This window comes from Sorex araneus, chromosome 4 (assembly GCF_027595985.1).
Source record: "Sorex araneus isolate mSorAra2 chromosome 4, mSorAra2.pri, whole genome shotgun sequence".
NCBI lineage: Eukaryota > Metazoa > Chordata > Mammalia > Eulipotyphla > Soricidae > Sorex > Sorex araneus.
Genome location: NC_073305.1, coordinates 124,793,232 through 124,817,497, shown reverse-complemented (window position 1 = coordinate 124,817,497; position 24,266 = coordinate 124,793,232). Strand labels below are relative to the sequence as shown.

Below are 24,266 nucleotides of genomic sequence, written 5' to 3'. Positions count from 1 at the left end.
CCCATTAAATTTTCATGACAAATTTTTAGAACTAAAATTTCTGATTCATGGTTTAATATGTATGTGGATGACAAGTTTCCCACAGTCATTCAATACTGTTTATCTATCCACTAATAATGTTTGAGTGCTTGCTTCTCTATGGCCATATTGACAGAGTTTATTATAAATTTTCTATTATTTTTGTCAATGTGATAAATGAGATTGACAAAAATGAGCAATGTCAACTTACATTTTTATATTAAGAATAGTATGTGTTAAATTGCTATTTGCAATTGTTTTTCTGCAATTGTTTATCTATATTCATATCTATTTGCCACTTTTAATTGAGTTTTTGTAATTTTTTATAATTTTTGTTCTAGTGCTAAGACTTTTAACCTTGGTTGACCCAAATTGGTCTTGGCAAATTATCTTTCCAAATAATGTCTTGAGGATCACTGGTACAAGGGATCAAATGAGGTTTGCCACTGGGAATTAGAAAATAGTGTTTACCATTGGGAATTAGAAACTATTTACTAGATTGAGAGACTGATTCACAATAAACACGTTTATCTTTACAGTCACTTGATTAAAGTTGCAGTGGTATTACATAACACTCATACTGTTTCATTTTCTTGAGCAGTAAGTGAAATTGTGCAAATGAAAATCTAGTGAATAATCAATCATGAAAAATTAATAAAATAAATATTATTTTTAACCTTCACCATGAGCGTGAAAGAAGACCATCTTTTCACATTTTTTCCCCTCATTTCACATCAAACTCTCCCATACACAACCCAATTTATGAATGTCAATCACTTGGGAAATACAGTGGTACTGTAATAATGTAAAGTAAGAATGCATTTTTGATTATATAATGTGGGAAGCACAGATGTAGAGAGCTAAATTAAATAATTCTATAACCATAATTATAGCTTCCCAAGCACAATGCTGTTTATTAGATAATGCTACCTTTTTGTTATAATAAAGTCAGACTTTCTCCTTTGCCCTCAGGAGGGCACAAATTACAACAGCTCCGACCTCCAACCAATTGAATCCATTAGCATACCTGTGCCCCAAGAGCATAGCAGAGATAGGAAGTAAAATAAAAGTGACTGGAGCTAGGAAAAGCTCCGTTATGTCAACAGAAAGGTAGAATCAATGGGATATTTAACCCAGATCTCTGAGGGCAGAGCCATTTTATCCCAAAAAGTAAGTGGAAGAGATGAAAATGAACATCACGTGTAGAGAACATCTAGAGAGATGTGATGAATTTCAGTTTATTCTGTATTTCATTTTCTCACATTGGTGTTGGGAACTATCCTAAACTAATTTGATTATATAAAATTTATCAGGTTCTTAGTATATCTTGGAAACCACAGAGAGTTTGAATAGTTGAAGCTTTGCTCCTCCCCAAAAATTGCTGCCAAGCTTCTAATAATAGCAATATATTCATAAGAATGAATATGTTCACAAGAAATCACAATATTCATAGGCAACCACAAATCAGTAATATAGTCAGATGTACAAGTTTGAAGTCCCTATCTTCTCTAAAATTCTGAAAACCTGATTCATATATTTGGAAAATGTGATAGAATGTTAGCAAGAGAACTTAGATAACCCTTTTCAGAGTCTAAGATTTTCAGAAGACTAAGAATGCTCTATTAAAGTAGCACAAAGAAAGCTTAAAGAGAAGCTCAGATTTTCACCACAAAGGATGTGGACACAGGCTATAGAAAAGGACCAGATAGAGACTCAGGCTAATCAATGTTTTGCTATCTGGAAGTACTTGTAACCTTCTAGATAATGCATTCATATTAGTCACATTAATTTTCCAAGATCATTTCTACTCAAATCTATTCAGATTAATAAGTAACTAATATAAAACCATTTTTCTTTCAGGTTCTAGGAAAATTAGCAGTACTACTGTTCCTTTAAAAGGTTAATAGCCTCAATATAGCTTTGTACTCTCAGTCTACACTCCCTTAGTGTGCTTTAGTTTATGACCTCTGGAAACTGACCTTTCTGAATAGGGCTTGGTGACCACCCATATGTGAAAGTTCCCCATAAACAACTGTTTGCATCATGAATGTTGCATCAATATTTTCTCAGATTGGTTGTATTACATTATTTTCAACTATGTTACAAGTATTTTCACTATTTTATGAGTAAGATGACACATTTTTGGGGGGTTGTGGAATTTGGGGACCACATGGTGGTGCTTACTCTTGGCTCTGCACTCAGTTGGGCTTAGGAGACCATATATTGTGCTGGGAATCACACTGGGCTCATCCACATTCAAGGCAAGCACCTTACCCACTGCACTATTGCTCCGGACCTGATAAAGTGCTTCTTTTCTTCATTGCTCTATTATTCTACTCTCAAGATAATTTTTAAAAGCATAAATGTAGTATTTTAATCTTCAGAATAAATAGTCATGGATCAGATATATAAGGTAGTAGGGCAGCTGCCTTGCACGTTGCTGATCTTCAGACCTCATGCGGTCCCTAGAATCCTCCAGGACGCATTCCTGAGTTCAGAGTCAGGTAAAAGCCCTGAGATCTGTTGGGTACAGACCCAAAGCAAAAACATTATCTAAATAAATAGATACTCAGATTTCCTGCTAATGGTTTTATTTTAAGAACAAAATACTTTTAATTTTTTCAAAATTTACTTGCACTGTGCTCTCTATTTTGTTTTGATAGTCATTTCTTCACTTGGTAAATTTCTAGTTGCTATCGAATCCTAAAGACACCAACTCTCAAACAAAATTTAAACAAACCTGCCTTGATTGTTTCATATCATAAAACTGTGATTTCTTCCCCCCAGTAACAGAGTACGTCAGATGCAGTAGTAAGTGCAAGTGTGTTTATATGTGCTGAAATCAAGAGGAGGGAGGCATGAAGAGGGCAAGAGAGGCCTTAGGAAATCCTACTCTAGGCTTTACCACAGAAGATTTCATTCCTTCTATTAGTTTTTCTGCTCAACTGCCCTTCAAGTTGTGCCTGAGGATTTTTTAAGAGCAGGGTGCTTGTTAAAGGACAAAGACTAAAGCGTTGTGTGGGAATAACCAGTTGAAGTTGACCAAGATTATAAAGTAATTTGCAAAGCTATTTTCTTCAGAGCATGTAAGTGTTAGAATATCATGCCACTACAAAAGAATTATCTAAAATGAGGTAATATGCTGCATTACACTGTACAGGCTATAAGCAATTATGGAGGGATATACTTTTTTTTTCACTTGTATTAATAAGACTGAGCAGAATATAAAGAAATAAAAGCCTGGAGTATATAACAACTCCTGAGGCAAATGGAAAGAAATTATGAAAGAATTCATTGTATTATAGAAACAAAGCAAAATGAAATGCATCGTGACAACATGATATAAATCACAGGATAATATCACATCTTAAAAACCAATGCTGAACAGACGAGAGACTTCTATGTTGATTTACTATGTAGAAAATATGACATGACAGAAGACTCTTCACCAGCCAGATCTTTACATACTAGTACTGTCAGTTACGCTTTTCTTTTAAGTGCAGGACTGAGAAGTCATCCAGAGCAGAATGGACATGGGCTAAACAAAGTGTGGTCTGTGATTCTTCTGATCAGACTCTGTTCCACTGAGTAAATGCTGTTTCCCTACTATTCTTAAAAAAACATACCTCAATGCCAGCTTTTTAATTCTGCAATATAAACCTACATCTAATTACCATGTGCTAAAACAAGGCTGCAGATAGTATAATCTATTAGCAATAACTTGTGTCTTACAATATAATTGCATCTGGAATAATGAAATGTTCATTTTAGTATCAAAATTAATAATGTCATATCAATGCCATTAATAATTAAGGATTCTTTTTATAACACCACATCATTAATAAAAACTCATTATGAACAATTCTATTAATATCAACAATAATAAAAATAATATCACATTGTCTTTCTAGAGTTACAATTCTGCCAAGATAATGAAAATGCAGTATACATATGACTAGATCCTACTGAGTCTGAAGAAAGGGTTCTGGAAATATATGACACTTTAAGATAAGTGGGTATTCTTTTGTTTTCCTAGGTTGTCTGTTTTAAATTGTTTATTTCCATGTTCACAGGAGGACAGTGGGTGTGATTAGAAATATTGCAGAGTAATATTCACAGTTCTGTTTCTTTTTTTTTTTTTTTTTTTTTTTGGTTTTTGGGTCACACCTGGCGATGCACAGGGGTTACTCCTGGCTCTTCACTCAGTAATTACCCCTGGCGGTGCTCAGGGGACCATATGGGATGCTGGGATTAGAACCCGGGTCGGCCGCGTGCAAGGCAAACGCCCTACCCGCTGTGCTATCACTCCAGCCCCACAGTTCTGTTTCTTAGTTCGATATTCTATCTCCATTTGGAGACAAGTACATGAACTTTTTGTTGTGTGTGAAGAAAGGTAGTTTTGTTGAAATTTAGAAAGTTATAAGGGGAGAAAGAAAGGGAGAACACATATTTGAGAGAGAACACAGGCTTCTCCAGAGTGGAAATAAGTAAGAAAAGAAACAAAGAGACAGGCAAGCAAGATACACATCAAGGGAGACCCTGGGCTTGCAAAATAAGCCAGGTGAGTGAACATTTTATGCTTCATAACAAATATGTTTCATTTAGAATTTTAATACATATAGCAGTACACATAATTTTAAAAGCAGACCTCTATATCTTTCTAAGGAAACAAATATCAATTAGTCAATGAGGCAAATTTTTATGAATCCAAATCTTCTCTAGCTCAACAGTGAATTCTCTGTATAGGTACTTAATGATAGACTTTAGATCATATATAAGCAAACTAAGGACAATGCACTTTGTGTGCCCCATGGGCTGTCTATCATAAATAAAATGCTACTGTAACATAGCCTCACCCATTTGTTGGGTATTAATAAAACTGCTTGCACCTTCCAACAACATAGCTGAATAGCAGCACAGAAACCACATGATCTGAAAATCTGAGATCCCAACACTTCCCAGAGCCCCAAAGAAAAATATTATATACACCCCAATAAAAGATAAACATGGATGGAGAAGAATGGTGATGAAAGTCTCACTCGCATGCCTTAGAAGTGGCCACAAGTCAAGTACATGCATACTCTGCTAATCCCTTGCCCCACTATCTCATTTTATATTATGCTATTATTATTGAGGCATATCCCTTATTCTATTCCTTCCTCCTCCAGTGCTTGCCATGACCTTCAAAATTTGAGGAATTTCTGTTTTTCTGGTCTGTAGAAGGTGATATTCTAGGATTGGTTTTTCCTACAGCCATCTGATCCTGGAGCATGACAATGATCTGGTGTTCTTTAGGACTTTTCTCCAAATGTTTGTAGGTGACCTCCCACACTCACTTAAGGAACAAAATCTCCCCAGAAAAAAAGTTAAAATTTAGGCTATCTGAGAAGTGACAGTAAAAACAGTAAGAGATAATTAGGGGATAATTACATTTTATTGGTCCATGTGTTGTAGTTTGCTTGCAAAGCATATTGTGATCATGTTTAATGACTTCACTTTTGTAGCTCAAATCTATCTAATTTATTCACTTGACATAATCTTTTAAAAGATAAGAAGGCATTTTGAAAAGAAAATGGAGTTGTATATTTAACCAATACCCATAACAAAGCTTTATATAGATTAAAAAGCTACATGTAAGTAATAAAAGTACAATATTATTTGATAAAATATATAATTATAGTTTATATTCTTGTGGAAGAGAAAAAAGGATTTCTGAAGCAAAACACAAAATGAAAATGCTATGAATATATAGACCAACCAAGCTATCCAAGAGACCATCAGCACACAGATGTGTATCCACACACACATACACACATCTGCACACCGAAACAAATATATATGTATAACCTTAAAGAGCAACAAAGAAATATTTTCTGATATGTAACAAAAATTCTAATAGTGTTTGAATCTAATTATGTGAAAATTATGACATTAAAGACCCCAATTTATGGGAGAGTATAAGAGTATGAAGATCACCAAGCAGATAAATCATCTTGCTTTTCATGATGTGAAGTAAATTAATTAGTTTTAATGAGGGAAAATACTAATTCTAAGGAGGATGAAGAAGAGAGTAAGAGAGAGAGACACAGAGAGAGAGAGACACAGAGAGAGAGACAGAGACAGAGACAGAGACAGAGAAGAAGGAGGCAGAACAAAATGGAAAAAAAAATTTGTCTTAAAGAACATGGGCAACCCTAGGTTGAAATGCTATAAAGTGGAGAATTTATGAATTTAGAATTTAGATGCAGGTGACCCTAGAATGGAATGAGCCTAGAGGAATTATTTTCACTGAGCCAAATATTGCAAATGATACAAAATCCAGTCACATAAAATTTTCTCCATGACAATCCACCCAAACCTCTTATTACAATAGGTATTAACTACACAAATGAAAACAAAATAATTTGTTCCATATTTACATAAAACTAGTGCATTCATAAACACATAATTTATTTTCTGACATAATACTATTTAGATATAGAGAGGGGGCTTGGTTTTGGACCAAACCCAGCTGTACTCAAGACTGTAGTCCTAGCTCTATGTTTAGGAATTAAGTGCCTTGCCCCTGTACTGTCTCTCCAACTCCTATTCTATCAATTTAAGGTTATAATATTCTAACATATTTAGTGTAAATACTATTATTTAGTAAATAAACAATAAAATTTGCAAATTATACAATGTGGTTTCAATCACTATGTTTTAAATCAGAAGCCAAAAATCAGTCTCTTATAAAGAATCATCAATCAAAAATCTATCTAATAATAACAAGCTCGATTTAAATCACAGAACATCTGCACCCAATCCTTAGTATAGTACCTAAAATAGTGAGAAAGCAATGCCAGATATCAAATCTGAATGAAGGGTCTGTTGACCTACAATACAAAATTTGGGATCCATCCTTTGTCCTGATAGTAAAACATAAAACAATTCCAAAAAGCGAAGTTATGTGGCAGAATTAAAAAAAAAGTTTCATATTAGTCTGAGATAGCCATTGATAGCAGAAAATCTTAATTTGCATAAAAACTGATAGAACAAGATTATATGGAAAATTTGGTGAATTAAAACAATTTTGACTAAAGCATTTTATCTTGTTCTATATAAATGTATCTGGAATACTGGCAGAGTTTTACTGGATCAGAATGCATCAGCTCTCAGAAGCAGCATCAGCAAGATGGCTGACAGATCTGCACATCTTGTGGCTTCTACTGCCTGAGTTCTAACATGTTGTCGAGTATAAGAGGGGGGTGAGGATAGACGTGTTTCTACAAAGGTCAAGTTTAAAGCTTTGACTTTAAATACTTAAGCATAAACTCAGAAAAATTCAGTTTGATTAGGTCAGTATTTTTAAAGGCTAAAAATCAACCCTTTTTTTTTGTATGATACAAAGAGGTAGTCCTTTTTAAGAGTGCAATCAAATTGCAAGAAATGAATCCTTACTGCTTAAGAATAATATGCTCACAAGGAAAGGGAATTTTCTACTGGATATTCAACCTGTACAAATACACATTTAAATAGCTACTTTCTCTAGAATCAAATTCTTAAAATTTAAATAGTTTTTGGCTATGACTACCTCATTTTAAAATAGTTTTGTTTCAGTGTCAAACAGTTGGTGTCCATTTGCTATGCTATGGGGGGAAAAAAGAGGTTGGGCAATGTTGTATCTTTTGAGATACAGTAACATGACAGAAAGTGACAAATGGGGGAATGTGTCACAATGAAGCATGATATATTATAGTAGAGTGATATGCTCATACTCAAAGAATCCATAATATGCATCTTTCTTTTTATTTGCTGCTACAGCAGAAGAGATTATTCTTATAGATTAAGGGACTACTGTCACATTTTAGGTAACAAAGTAAATATATTTCACTACATTAATATTTCTCTGTAAGACTGTCATGTGCTTTTTCTGCACCTCTTTTCTATTAATTTTAGATTAGCAGTAGATGCATTTATAAATAGAATTCCTTTCCTTATGCCTGACTTATTCAGTGGCAACACAATATTCTGAGTCAGAATTCCAAGTCATTAATAAAGAAAAAAGATTAATGCCAACAATAGATACTAGTGTGACTGAATAAGAAAAATAGGTTTAAATATAGTGGTATTTGGATGATCACGATAAACTATAGAAAAATATAAGAATGCATAAAAGTTCCAATTAAAAATGGAAATTATCCACATAAAATATATTGAACTACATTTAAAAAATATCCATTAGAGGTTTACTGTATCTCATGTACTATTTGTTATTGTATCTCATATGCTACTTTTTTAGATTAGCAGCAAATAGCATCACATTATGTAGTAAATATGACTTACATCAAATTTTAAACGACCTTTGGCTTTTGTTTACAGATGTATGCATGTTCTTTGCTTTTCAGGAACACAATAAGTGTTATCATGCATTAATAATCATAATATATTTTAATGTTTAGTACTAAAACCAAATACAAAGGGAATATTAACATAAACTGATCAACAGTTAAACTTATATGCTCAAGGTAAAGTTTTGTAAGAATTATTTTTTTCTTGATATAATATTTTATAGTGATTTATTGCTTCCATTATTTTCTCTTATTCATTTTCACTGGCCATTGCACAGCACCATCTCAAGAAAATGTAGTTCAAAATAAAAACCTGATCTATATATAAGTAAATCAAATAATTATCCTGAAGGAATTCACTGTCAGATATTATCTGTATACAGCTTTCTCAGGACAATTCCTGTAGCACATGACTGGTTCTTTTGTCTTTACCTATTTATATTTAGCACTGGATATACAATGTTAATCTCTAAACTGGAAAAAAAAGATTCATTTTTAAACTTTATTTAAACATTATGGTTTACAAAGTTTTTCATAATTCACTTGTTTCAGACTTCCAATATTCTAATCCAAATCCACCACATATTTTTACAAGTCAAAAATAGAAATAACTCATTTGTGAAATATTCAAGAGTTGCTCTATTTCTCTTCTCATGGTAAATAAACAAAAACAATAAGGGCATTTACTCTTTTTCTTGTACAAATAGCTTGCATGGACTCATAATTATTTACAGTAGTTATATGCAGCAGAAGAACATTATTTAAAATAAATAAAAACATTTTAGTATTGTATATACTGCTTTATGTATTAACCCAACTTTTATCTTGCAGTGCTATACTTTTAATAATCTCAAATAAATATTCCACATTAGGACATTTCACATTAGGATTTATTGTCAATAATGTGCTGGTAAGTGTTTAAGAACCAACTTTCCAGGAAAACAAATAGAATTCTAGCAATAGTTTTTTTCTTTCTTTAGTATGCTTACTCTTGCCATAGTTGATGTCTAGCTACCAAAGTAACATTGTTGAATGAGGAATTAAAAGAGATTCATTAAAGCACAGTAACTACATCTAAAGTTTACATCATACCCATAGATGAGTTGTAATAGCTTAATGTAGAGAACACAGCATTTTGTTTTGGAAACAGTTATCTGTTGTTTTATCTTTGATTTTAACATCATTTGCTAATTATTGCCTCTGTACTTTGACTCTTAAAATTGCTTATTTATGAATTTGATTCATTGATTATAAACACAGCTTTATATTACTATTTGTTTAGGAATAAAATTTTAAGTCTTTTCAAAGTATATTAGTTGTCACATCACAACCACCATAAAAGGGATAATATCCCTCCACCACAGTGTGTTGGATCCTTTATTCACCTTGAGAACACACCACCCCTTTTTCCTTCTTTGATTTCCTTAGTGTCTCATTAGTTATTCAATAACCAGTTATTTCATCTTCAAATGTTTGAGATTTTCCAAATATTTTCTGTGATTTATTTCTACCATTAAAGCATTGTGTCTGAAAAGAAAATTTGATATAATTTTGATTTTCCTGGCTTTTGTGTTGATGACACTTTCTTTATTTCCTAGGTGCACAGGTTATTCCTCATTTTCACGTTGCTTATGTCTGACAGGTGCTACTCATTACCTCTAGTGCTTGTGGTGACTATGGCTATACCAAGTGGTCAGAAGGTACTAGAAATTGAACTCGGAGCTTCAGGAATGCAAATCATGCATTCAAACATTTGAAGTTCCCAGGTCCTGACTGCTATTTCCTTTAATTCAGTGATTTCTGTTTGGATTGTTCTTGTACTTTCTCTTATCATATTGACATTGTTTTTTATTGAGTTCTTTATTTCACTGAGCATATTTTATTATTTTTTTTATTTTATTGAATCGCTGTGAGATAGTTACAAGCTTTTATGTTTAGGTGACAATCACACAATGATCAAACACCCACCCTTCCTCCAGTACACATTCCCCACCACCAATATTCCCGGCATATCCCCCCTTTCCCACCCTCCCCCTGCGTTCATGGCAGTCAATATTCCCCATGCTCTCTCTCTACTTTTGGGCCTTATGGTTTGCAACACAGACACTGAGAGGTCATCATGTTTGGTTCATTATCTACATTTGACACGCATCTCCCATCCCAACTGGTTCCTCCAGCCATTATTCTCTTAGTGATCCCTTCTATATTCCATCTGCCTTCTCCCCTCCACTCATTAAGTCTTGCAGCTATGGGGCAATCCTCCTGGCCCTGGTATCTACTGTCCTTGGGTGTCAGCCTCATGTGATATTATTCTATACTCCACAAATGAGTGTGGTCCTTCTATGTCTGTCCCTCTCTTTCTGACTCATTTCACTTGCATGATACTCTCCATGTCTATACATTTATAAGCAAATTTCTTGACTTCATCTCTCCTAACACCTGCATAGTATTCCATTGTGTTTATGTACCAAAATTTCTTTAACCAGTCATCTGTTTTAGGGCACTCGGGTTGTTTCCTCATTGATCATAATTAGATCAGATATTAGATCAGTCATCCAGTTGCTCATCGATTTGTTTGAGCAGGCACCAGTAACGTCTCTCATTGAGAGACTTATTGTTACTGTTTTTGGCATATCCAAAATGCACAGGTAGCTTGCCAGGCTCTGCCATGCGGGCGTGATATTCTCAGTAGCTTGCCAGGCTCTCCAAGAGGGGCAGAAGAATCGAACTCGGGTCGGCCGCATGAAAGCCGAACGCCAGCCCAACCGCTGTGCTATCGCTCCAGCCCCATTGATCATAATTACAGTTATTAATTCGAGTTTTCATTGGAAGTTTAGAAAGATCTAATGTACTTGGATTTTTTCCTAGAATTTTTCTCTGTTAAACAGTGTGGCTTAATTCCTTCCTTTTTATTTTGTGCCTCAATTGGGTCTGGTACTCTGAAAATATTGAGGTGAAGTTCTCTGTTCAAGTTGAACATAGCACCAACCAGGTTTTCATAATCACATATTCCAAGTAATGATTGTGGTTCCTAAATGCCTTCTGGAAGTTTGTGACTATAAGTACACTCGATTCCTCCATCCCTCTCAGAGAGCCCAGCAAGCTACCGAAAGTATCCGGCCCACACGGCAGAGCCTGGTAAGGTACTCATGGCGTATTGGATATCCCCAAAACAGTAACAACAAGTTTCACAATGGAGATGTTACTGGTGCCCACTTGAGCAAATCAATGAACAATAAAGCTACAGTGCTACAGTGCAGTGCTAAGTACACTTCAAGAATTATAGCTGGATATAGCTGCAGTAGTGCTGAATGCAACCATAGCTAGAGCCTAGGGTGGGTATGGTGTCCAAGTCCAGTTGCCTCAACATTAACTGTGGGCTCAATTTCATGAGTGCCCAATAGCACTGTAGCACTAAGCAGAGCAGGGGATTTGCATCTGAGCAGGAACTGCATTACCAATGTCAAACTGACCCCTGTGATATTTTGTGGTGTTAAGTTGAGAGTGCTGTAAAGAGTGATAGTGCCAAATTCGAGTAGGTCTTGACTAGAAATTAATATTCTAAATCACGGGGAAGTTAGGTTATCTATGCACTGAATTTTAGTAGACCTGGTTAGCAACCGGGAATATGAGTTCATGAGTGCATGGGGTGGGGTTAGGGAGGCAACTTGTCATGTTTGAAGAAAGATTGGAGGCAAATTTGGGTTCAAGATTGCCACTGTGCAGTGCATCTGTATACCCAGTTTGTGCAGACCAAGATGTCAAATAGAAGTACACAGTTATAACTGATCAAGAACAGCTGTGTACCAAATTCAAATAAGGTTACAAGGCAAACTGTATACAGATTTGGAAGTGGACTGAGTACCTTTGCACTAATTTTTAGTAGTTGTAGGTAGGTGTTGAAGACCAGGAGTTTGAGCATGTAACTGCCTAGGGGCTGCTGTGTACCAACTAGAAACAGACCTCAGGGGCTACTGGAGATTTGTGATGGGCTCAGGTTCAAAATTCAACACCATAAATAGTTCCCTGACTGTTACTAGGAATAATCTCTTAACAGAGTCAGGGCAGGATTAAGCCTAAGCAATATCAATATATCCCACCAGGAGAGAGAGAGAGAGAGAGAGAGAGAGAGAGAGAGAGAGAGAGAGGAGAGAGAGAGAGAGAGAGAGAGAGAGAGAGAGAGAGAGCGCTAGTGAGAGAGAGTGAAGCCTTTTCATGGGATACTGAGAATTTAAGTACTTAAGTTTTGGGAGTGTGTCTCAGTTTTATTATTATCAATAAGACTATAATTTTATGTTAATTGCAGTATATAAGTGAGATGTTTTATATCTCTTCTTTTTTTGGCTTTTTGGGTCACACCCGGCGATGCACAGGAGTTACTCCTGGCTCTTCACTCAGGAATTACTACTGGCGGTGCTCAGGGGACCATATGGGATGCTGGGATTCGAACCCGAGTTGGCCGAGTGCAAGGCAAATGCCCTATCCGCTGTGCTATCGCTCCATCCCCCTATATCTCAAATTTTAAATAAAACTGTCTCATTTAATATTTCAAATTTATTGTTTAAAATTAGCATTATTTAATCTCATTGATGTTATCTGTATTAGGATAAGAATCATTAATGATTATTGAAAGCATTTTTGTTTTTAATGTGGTTTTTTTAGTTTCCACTTCTCCTTTTTTACTATAGAAATCAAATTGAGTTAGAATCTAAAATTCTGACTTTTATCTATGCTCATAATCATTGCAATTGGAATGAACAATTTTTCTTCCACCCATCTCCCCTGAGAATGAATTTTTCTCATATCATTTGAATCTAAAATGAATAAAACTTGACACATTTATATGAAAGATCTATTTAACTATATAATCACTGCATAAAACAATCTAAGGTACTTTTAACATTTCACATGGAATTCACTTTAAATTAAAGTGAAACAAGTAGCTAACAAGTGAAAACAGCTATTTCACTTACTTTTTCTTTGTTATATTTGTAATATAGTGAAGATATAACCATGAAATTATAAATCACCAGTCTCTTTGCTAACCCTTTTATATGATTCCCTAAATCTGATAAAACTGATATTCATATTAAGTTTGTAGAGTAGACCCTTCCAGGTGAGATTAATCACCAAGCTAACCTCTGGGATCATTTTGAAACAGAAAGCAGATTTCCTTCACTCCAGCTAGATCTCAGGTGCGTCCACATGCTACTTCTGCATATTAACAGGTCCAGTGCCAAGTCTCCTGAGTAGACAACTCTACTCATCAAATCTCACATGGCTCACAATTATACTTCTTGTCACTGAGTGAATACACGTAGTAAAGGAAAAGAACAACACCCAAACTAATCCCTGATAGACTCCCTAAGAGCTAACTACAAAGTTTACCCTCAGCACAGAAAGAGTACAGAAAATCTCATGGGGAAGATGTCTACAAGTCCATTAAGTACAATGAATGAAGCAATTACATAGGATGTTCAAATACCACCACCAAGCTCTGAAAATTCTCAGAAAATGACTTTAGTAACACTAAGGTGAGTTCATTTTATGGGCTCAAGAAAATGATGGAGCTGGTAGTTAGCAATGCACTAAAACATATGGAAGTCCAAATGAGAAAACTTTAATAAAAATGACAGAAATAGGGAGGCTGTGGAAGTGTAGAGTACTTGCCTTGCACGTGGCCAACCTGAGTTTGATTGCTGGCATCCCATAATATCCCCTCAATACCACCAAGAATAATTCCTAAGTCAGGAGTAAATACTGTGCCAGGTGTGCCCTTCTCATCACCCACCCCCTAAAAAAAAGAATTGACAGAAATGAAGACTATGGTAGGTTTTATATATATATATGTATATGTATATGTATATGTATATGTATATGTATATGTATATGTATATATGTATACATAACCAGAAAAAGGTCTAAGCAGAAGAGTAACAGTGGGACAAAGATTGAAGAGCTCCAAGATGAGATACAGGAAATCTATAGAAAACAACAGAAGATGGAAAAAGTGAAAAGAATGAACAATACACCTAAAAACTGTGGAATTAATTGGGAAGAAAAAACATTAAAACTCATTAGCATCCCTGAAGAACATGAAGGTGAATTCAATGAAGTACCAATAGTTAAAGAAACCATGAATAATAAGTCCAGATTACAACCTGAAGATATATTAGAGCAGGCAGTGTGTTTTGTCTTAGACCCTGTTTACCTAGGTTCAATCCTCAGCACTGCCTATGGTCCTCCCAACCCAGTTAGTAGTGATCTGTGAGTAAAGAACAAAGGGTAAATCTTGAGCACTGCCAAGTTCAGCACTTCCCCTGAAAAAAAAAAAAAAAAGAATTTTTCAGAGCTGAGGAATACAAGTACCAGAATCCAGGTTGTCCCAATGGTCCCAGTGAAACCTAACTCAAATTTTTAGAAAAAATTCCAAGACATGGTCTACTCAAAATAACAAAATCCAAAAAAAGAAACAATATTGAAAGCAGCAAGATATAAACAAAGAACATACATGCAAAGGAAATCCCATTAGATTCACAGCAGACCTATCAAATGAGACTGTACAAGCCAGAGGATGGATGGACATAATACAGAAACTCAATAAAATGAACTCCTCAACAAGAATACACTATCCAGTTTGATTGTTATTCATATTTGAAGAAATAATATACATCTTCAGGGACAAGCCATGATTTAAGGAATTCATAACCTTGAAACAAGTTTTATAAGAAATATTAAAAAAACTTCTTCTAAATGATGAGACAAACTTTTCAGAACTTGGCATTGAGTTCAGCTTGAACTCATGGAGCTTATCGTTGCCATCTACTAGATCAAGAAAGGTTTGTTTGCTTCTAGCTTGATTAAAAACTTCATATGCGGGGCTGGAGCTATAGTACAGCATAGGGCATTTTTCTTGCACGCAGCAGACCTAGGTTGGATCCCAGGCATCCCATTTGGTTTCCCCAGCACCACCAGGAATAAGTCCTGTGTGCAGAGTCAGGAATAACCCCTGAGCATCGCTGGATGTGGCCTCTCAAAAAATAACAACCTTCATATGTTTTCAATAATAAATTAATGTTTCATTTATACTTAATTTTGTCTGAACAAGTGTTCTGTCTTTACTTTTTAACATCCATAGAGGTTTTATCATAATACTTACTGTGATACTCATTACAATATTTATTACTGCTTAACCAGTATCTTAAGCAGTATTTATAATGTTTTCTAATATAAAGCAAATAATCTCTTTAAGGTTCTAAAAAAAGTTTTCTCTTCTTTTGAAATTCATATTCTGTCTGAAATATAGAATAAAAGTCTTCAATGATAAAAGTGTAAGTGACCTTTGACTTTAGGTATTTCCACAGCAAGTACAAGTTTTGTACTAGTCTCCTGACTTTTTGCTTTAGAATGAATCCCTATTATGTGGGGCTGAAGAGATAGCATAGTATGCAAGGTGTTTATCATGCATGCAGTCAAATGTGATTTGATTCCTCTACACCCTAAACACCCCACTGGATATGGCCCAAACACTCTCCAAAATTAGCTATGTGTTCCAAGTAATTAAAAGTACTAAAATAATTATTCATAAAACTAAAAATTTATATTTTTGCTTTATATTTTCTGTGAACTCTGTGTTTTCTGTATAATAAACCATATTAAAAATTCACAATTAATTTTTACCTGCTTATTTATTTTACTAATCTTGACTATATATAATAGAATTTTTCATAATTTTTACAGTAAAATGTTGTTGGTAATGTCAGAGACTACAATGAAGATAACATTAAACAGAGTTTTAATTTATGTACACTTTGCTTTATCCAAAATAGAATGATGTATTCAATCTCTGACCAGTTTGGAAGGCCACTGCTGACTACATAAACTACTTTAAGAACATTTTGCTTGCTTTGCTGATTTTAAAGTAAATGGCAAAATACTGCAGATTTATAGTACAGTATATTGATGAAAAACACATTATATCTACCATGTTCAATAAGTAACCAATTTAAGGTTTAAAAACCAATAAGTTATCATCTCATATATAAATCCTCCCATATATTAAATAATCCAAACCTTCTCAAAGATCAAATGAAAAACATCAATTTAAACTATTCACCAGAATTTTGGTTCATGAATGGCCTGACCTGTCAATGGATCAATGAAATAATTCTTTTAGTTTGAATGGGGTTTTGTGTCTTAATATAGCATATCAAGTTATAAAGTTAAATGTTGTGTCTTAATATAGCATATCAAGTTATAAAGTTAAATGTTACTGAAAAAATTCCACTTCATTTCTTTTTCAATAGCATAAGTATAAATGAATGTGTGTGTTCACAATATGTAGCCAGGGAATTTTATTAATAACAAAAATACATAAATTCAAATAATAAGTTATTCAAATTATCCTCAAAGCAAACTCAAGGAACTTTAAGTCAAGACATATAATTTAGAGAATAAATTAAAACACTAGTGAAATATAACAATCAATACCAACTTATACATCTTTATGTTTAATAAATACTGGTGATGATGGCTTTATTTAAGAAGCCAGCCTAGATATGTAAAGAAGCAGACTCTGATTCTAGATTATTATGCTCTTTACATTAACTATGCAGTAGTCAAGAAGATTCAATAAAGTTATGAAAAAGCTTCCATCTTTTGAAGTATTCCTGGGATTTTGGTTTCCTTGAATTCATTGAGGTTAGTTAATCAGGAGGTAAGTTGATCAGGGAGGAAACATATTCTTTCTTGGATATCAGCTGAATTTAGGCACTGGGATAAATCTATCAAAGAGAGAATTTCTGGACAGGCAGTTTGCAAAAACGGGAAAGAGCAATCTTTGGGCTCACAAAACACTTTTATGGTTCACCATCTTGCCCATTTAACTTATCTGTGAAATTTACAATGATTTTTCAGCATGCTAAACTGATTATTTCACTAATGTTTTTTAAACTAAGGTTTTATAATTATGATGTTCTTTATGAGTTTTTAACTCTGATGAATTGTCAAAAATTTTAGCATCCTGCTATTCTTGAACTAAGACAACTCTATCTTTTCTTCTGGCTCTCACTTCACTCTTTTGTTGTCCTAATTCTATAAAACAGTTTGAAGATATTTGAATAGGACTTTTTTCTTTTACCTTTCCATACTTTGCACATACTAAGAGAGGTGTTCTAATCTTTCAAACTTTTTCTTCAAACTTCTCCATCACACCTTCTAAAAAGTTTAATATGAGCCTTCCTCCTCAAGTTTCAGTTCAATTAATGCTTGTACATAGTTCTTTCCAAATAATCCTCCATGTTCCCATTTTATGGCTAAGTAAAGCATTTTTCTGATGTGCTCTCATAACCTTCTGTTCACATTACTATTAAAGCCTGTAATGATGCTGTACAATAGCTAATAATTTACTAATTTCTTCCACTGTTATAAAATACACTTCCTAGGGCTATGACTTCTAACACCAAATCCCTAATTCCTAGTTCTCAGTACAGTGTCTGACACAAATAAGCACTTGGCATGATTTGTTGAATAAATGCTTACATTATCTTGAAAATAGAGGTTAGAATTAGAAGCCACTTGCAAATCTGCCATTTTGGAAAATAAGAATTAGAGGGAAACTATCAAATGCAGAAATACTTAAGATTGGGGTTCAATTTCTTATGAAATTCAATGCTTTTCTTGGAAGATTCTTCAGTAATACATCTTTATCATTAATGAAATATTCCTGTTTTAATTTTATCTTTAGGATCTAACATAATATTTCTTTAATGATATAGATGTACTACTGAAGACTCTTCCAAGAAAAATATTGCATTTTCATAAGAAATTGAACCCCAATCTATCCCTTTTTAAAGTATTAAATAAAATTAGTTGAGACTTAACTATAGGACATCACAGGGCTGAAGCAGTAGTACAACAAGTAAGGTGTTTGCCTTGAACACGGCCTACCTGGCTTTGAACACCAGCATCCCACATAGCTCCTGAGCACTGCCAGTTATGATCTTTCAGCAAAGAGCCAGGAAGAAGTCCTGAGTACTGCTAAGTAAACACCCAAGATAAAATTAAAAATGATGAATTTTAAATTAACTTATAAAAAACACATTATAGGCTGGAGAGATAATTTAAAGGACTGAACACATGCTTTGCATGCAAGAGATCTATATTCTGTCCCTGTCACCTTTTAGCACTGGTCTGGAAGAAGCCCCTCTCCTGCCCCCAGCACTGCTGGGTGTGGCCCATAAGCTCAAGACAAAGCAAAGCAAATGCACCACATTGATTAAAATTTCCATCTTAACCATTTTAAAGTGCAATTGTTTTTTTCTTTTTAGGTCACACGCTGCCGGCAATACACAGGAGTTACTCCTGGCTTTGCACTCAGGAATTACTCCTGGAGGTGCTCAGGGGACCAGATGGGATGTTGGGAATAGAACCCGGGTGGGCGAGTGCAAGGCAAAAGCCCTACCCACTGTGCTATTGCTCCAGCCCCTACAGTGCAAATTTTAATGGTATTGTTGACATGTTATTGTTAAAGAATACTTGAATATTCACAATTAAATTTTGCAAGTTAAAAGTCTTTATTTATATAACTAAAACTTTTCTCTACCCCCTGATAACTAAATTTTTACATTTTGTTGGTATTGATTTGATTATTCTAAACACCTACTATAAATCAATGTCTTTGTATTTTTTTACTTCTTTTTTTTTTCTTTTTTGTGTCACACCCAGCAATGCACAGGGGTTACTCCTAACTCTGCACTCAGGAATTACTCCTGGTGATGCTCGGGGGACCTATGGGATGCTGGGAATTGAACCTGGGTTGGCCGCGTGCAAGGCAAAAGCCTTAACCACTGTGCTATTGCTCCAGCCCTTGTCTTTGTATTTTTTGATATTGTTTTATTTTATGTATGATTATTTCCTTCAGGTTCATCTGTGTTTACCACGTACCAGGATTTTCTTCTTATTTGAGACTCAATAATATTCCATGTGCATTTTACCACAGTTTCTTTATGTGAAGCCCTGCTTTCTTTTGAACATAAACTGAAGAGTGGGACTGCTGGATAAGTGATATCATGGTATTATAACAGAAATGCCTATGTGTTATGGTAAGACAGAATCAAATTAAGAATATAAACAAATAGCACTGATAAACTTAGTAGAAACTTATGTAGTAAACAGAATGTAAGGGTATATATATATATACACATATATATACCATTTTAAATTATAAATATTCTAAAATTTTCTCTTAATAAATCACATTTGTGGGGGCTAGAGCGATAGCACAGGGGGTAGGGCATTTGCCTTGCACACAGCTGACCCGGGTTTGATTCCTAGCATCCCATATGGTCCCCTGAGTACCGCCAGGAGTAATTCCTGAGTGCATGAGCAGGGAGTACCCCTATGCATTGCCGGGTGTGACCCAAAAAGCAAAACATATCTATATCTATATCTATAGATATCTATAGATATAGATATATATACATATATATCACATTTGTGTATAATATGTGTGAACAAAAGAAGATACCACCACCCCAAACAATGTGTCAAACACAGCTGTTCTCCAAATTAAGCTTTTTACCTATTAAGTATTTGGATTTACATGTGCACTGACACACCTGTGTATATGTGTAATTGTGTGGTATTCAGTGAGTTTATTTTTGTGTGTTTATCTTTGACACATATATGAATACATTCTATTCCCCTTATCTTATAATTATATCTCTTCTTGTAATTACATCATAACTTTTCTTAATTCAACATTTAGTGTCCTTGATCCTAAGAATAAGGGATTTTTTAAGACAAGAAGTTATCATTGATATCATTTTCTGTTTAGATGAACAGAAAATTATTCAAAGAAGAAATACAAATGGCCAAAATAAATATGAAAAGATGCTCTATATCCCTAATCAACAGGAAAATACATATCAAAACAACAAAATATCACCGCACACAGAGACTTGCACTCATTAAAAAAAAAAAAAGACAACAACAACAACAACAAAACCCAACAGGTCCTGACCCCATGCCAGGATGTCTTTACCAGGGCAACTCAGAGGGTACTGGGTTGAGTTTCCCTCCCCGCCATAAGCAGCACCTAACCACAGCCATGCTCAAGGCTACTCTACATACACAACCTCAGACTGGTCTTACCTATGAGGGAACCTGCAGAAAAACTCAGGTATGCGGGACCCATGACTGAAATCTCCAAGTTCACTCGGAATGGGACTGGGCTTCTTCCCCCAGGTCCCCAGTTTTCCAGTAGCTTGGCAGTCATACGCACAAACTGCCACTGACGCCATATAATCTCATCAATGGCCGAGATCCAGAGAGTATGAAATAAAGCTCCTAGTAGAGAGCGACACAGAACATCCTGGAGCCTATGGCCCTGACCTCTTACACTCTAGTCCACTGATGAACCAAAAGTAGCGCCCATTTGTTTGGGTTCAATATATACGTTTGTAATAATCTCTTATAGGAAGGGCTTAAATGACTCCAGGATGTAATGCAACAATTTTCACACAATTTCCTCTTATGGTGGTGAGAAGGTGCACGGTGGTGGGATTGGTGTTTGAATATTATTTGTAACAAACTATTGTGAACAACTTTATAAAAATAAATATATATATATATTTTAAAAACCAACAAACACTGTTGGCAAGGATGTAGGAGAGGATGGGGTCCTCATTTACTTTGCTGATGGGAATGTTGACTGGTCTAGCCTTTTTGGAAGACAATACATAAGTTTCTCAAAACTAAGGAATTGGCCATCCATATGGAGAAGCAATTTCATTCCTCAGAATATACCTGACAAGTCCAAAAGCACAATGAAGGAAAGACATCTACATTCCTATAATCATTGCAGCTTATCATTTATCACTTCTCATCCCATTGATCTTTGATTTGCTCGATCGGGCGCCAGTAACATTTCCATTCATCCCTGCCATGTGCTAGTGTAGCCCAATGGTATCTGCTTGCTCCAGGAACATGAAGAGCCTCAAACCTTTGTTCAGGGTGTTGACAAAGAAACCTGACCATCTGACCATCTCGTGGGTGGCCACCTGGTCTTTTGTAGGATAACATAGCCTCAGGTAGTTTAGGTTTATTGGGTTATTCCCCTTCACTGTGCTCCCATTACTCTTTGCTTATTTGTAGCTTCTTTCTTAGTGTTCTGTTGACTTGTAAATGCTGTTTTTCTCTTCTCCTTGAGTCCTTTGCATAGTTTATTCAGAGCCATGTCCATTTTGTATGGACACAGGAAGACTTAGCAGATGCTATGCTTTTATAACCTGGGGGTCATTTGACTCTACATGATATTTTCCTCCTGGGCATCTGTTCTCTCAACCTAAGCCTCAGTTGCCCTTACTTCCTAGCACCCCCAAAAGCGACAAGGGACGAGACGGACCCAGGGCAAGCGGTGAGTTGTGTGCTACCCTGGCATCGAGATGGGCCTCGCCAAAGTGCCTAATGCTTAACTATAAGTTAAGAGCTTGATCATGGACAAATATTGTCATGATCCAAACAGTGATAACTAGATTTGGACCCTGCTAGGGTGAGGAATGATTAATCTGGTCTGAGTGCTGTGGTCTGAGTCTGTGGCAAGATGTTGCCAGGAGAGCTGCCTTGCAAGCCTCAATGTATCTCTTGCTATGTCCATACAAAAATAACTAGTATTAAGATGTTAATAAGTTTTTGGACTAAGGAAAGGAAAAAAAAAATCTTAAGAGTCAGGAAGGGCTTTGGGATGCCCTGCCCTCAGGAAGGGCTTTCTTATGTTGATTTTGCTATCTGGCTGGGTGTAGCCTAGAGGGCAAGGTGGGAGAGATAAGTAGGAGGAGTGACTAGAGAAGAGGCAGGCTGCTGCAGATCCAGACAGAGGCCGGAGCTGGGAGTGTGGGAGATGAGAAAGATGGAAGATTGAATAAATGGTAACTAATCAGCAACCACTTTAGCCTTCTTCCTTCCATCGCCTGCCCTTGACCGACAGCACACACAGCGGTTCCAGGGCACCAAACTCAGGCGGTAAGACAGAGCCGCCCTGAGAGGCCGCGAGTGAGCATCCCTTGGCGAGTGTTAGTTTTCTACAGTCTTTTGACATCCCATGGAATCCAGTTGGTAACAGCTCTAGTCCAGCAGTCATATCTAAATCACATTACGTGTCTGCCCATCTGATTTTTAGATCTTGGCAAACGAGACAGCATCCCTAAATCTTGATTGTTGATGGAGGTCTGTCGGAACTCCAGATTCCTTCCCTCACTTGAGTGAAACATGATACTCTAAGCATAGCTCTTTTGATTCCCCTTTGGGAGACACTAACAGCGTTCTAATCCTGTTTGCATAGGACCCAGGTCTCTGAGGTGTATGTTAGTACAGGAAGAACGGTAGAGTTGAAGGATGTGCCCAGAGATAGGGGTTTTGTCCTCTTGACCACTTCTTCAATGCTCTTGAAGATATTCCACGCTGCACGTTTTCCTCCTGCGCAGTTCTGGCACCAATCATTTCCCATGTTGAGTTCTTGACCCAGGTACGCATTGGAGATGTTCATTCCATTGAGAGAAAATGGAATGTCAGAGACTAGTTCATGTTTCATGAACATTGTCTTGGTAAGATTCAGCTGCAGTCCGACCTTTCCACACTTGTGTTCGAAGTCGGCCAGCATTTGTGCTGCTTAGCTAATGTTTGGTATTATGAGTGAGAATGATGTCATCAGCGACGTGGAGGCGGTATAATTGCTGATCATCTATCTTCACTCCCATTCCTTCCCACTCCAGTTGTCCCATGATGTTCTTGAGGATGGCACTGAAGAGTTTCGGTGAAATGGTATCATCCTGCCGAACCCCTCTCTTAACATTAGTGATCACTTCCTTGTAGAATGGTGAGATCCTGGTGGTGAATCCATAATGCAGCTCTCAGAAGATCATGATGTACTGAGTTTGAATGCCCTGTTTGGCTAGGGCTTTGATGACGTCTTCAGTCTCAACAGAATCAAAGGCCTTCTTTAAATCGATGACCATTAGACAGAGCGGCATCTTGATCTCTTGTAAAACTTCAATGAGCTTGGTCACCGTGTGGATATGGTCGATGGTGCTGAATACTTTTCAGAACCTGGTTTGCTCACATGGTTGTCCTTCATTTAGTGTTCTATCTATTCTATTCAGGATGACTCAAGTGAACAACTTATAGAAGACGGACAACAGGCAGGTTGGGTGATAGTTGCTGATGTTGTGGATTTCTCCCTTCTTGTACAACAGAATGGTCCTGCTGGTTTTCCACTGGGACAGAACCTTGCATGCGGACAGTTAGCGTGTGAAGATCCAAGCCAGTGTATTGACTAGTACTGGCGGCAGATTCTTCAGATGTTCGGGTCTGACCTTGTCAGACAATTTAAATTGTCTTGGACATTTTAAAGGGGGAATGTGCCTGCTGCAGAGACAGTCTTGGGGGATAGACTGTAGAGAAACTAAAGACATTGGCAGGGTAATTGTTACTATCTAAAGAACTGGTGTTGGAAAATTGTACATCTCAAACACAATCACAGGTATCTTTGTAACTTTGTAAGTTAGTGTAATCTGCGTTCTAATTGTATGAATGTATTCTTATTTAGCCATTCTTTGATAACAGACTTTCTAAGTTAAAAACACTTTTTCTAGGGGCTGGAGCGATCGCACAGCACAGTGGGTAGGGAGTTTGCCTTGCACTCAGCTGACCCAGGTTCAATTCCCAGCATCCCATATGGTCCTCTGAGCACCACCAGGAGTAATTTTTAAGTGCATAGCCAGGAATTACCACTGTGCATTGCCAGGTGTGACCCAAAAAGAAAAAAAAAACAAATCAAAACACTTTTTCCTAGACTGGAGCAATAATACAGAGACCAGGGTTCTTGCCTTGCATGCAATCTATTTGGGTTCAATCCCCAGCACC

At 36.0% G+C, this 24,266-nt stretch overlaps 1 long non-coding RNA gene across 1 annotated transcript in view; it reads right to left on the bottom strand.

Annotated features, from left to right (window-relative positions):
• LOC129404172 (uncharacterized) overlaps nt 1-18,383 on the bottom strand; it is a 34,559-nt gene extending 16,176 nt beyond the window's left edge. Inside the window, exons 1-2 of the long non-coding RNA XR_008629707.1 lie at nt 18,294-18,383; nt 14,557-14,665 (exon numbers count right to left, since the gene is read on the bottom strand). This is a non-coding gene — a long non-coding RNA (uncharacterized LOC129404172). The remainder of the gene's footprint in view (nt 1-14,556; nt 14,666-18,293) is intronic.
• Between the last annotated feature and the right edge of the window lie 5,883 nt (nt 18,384-24,266).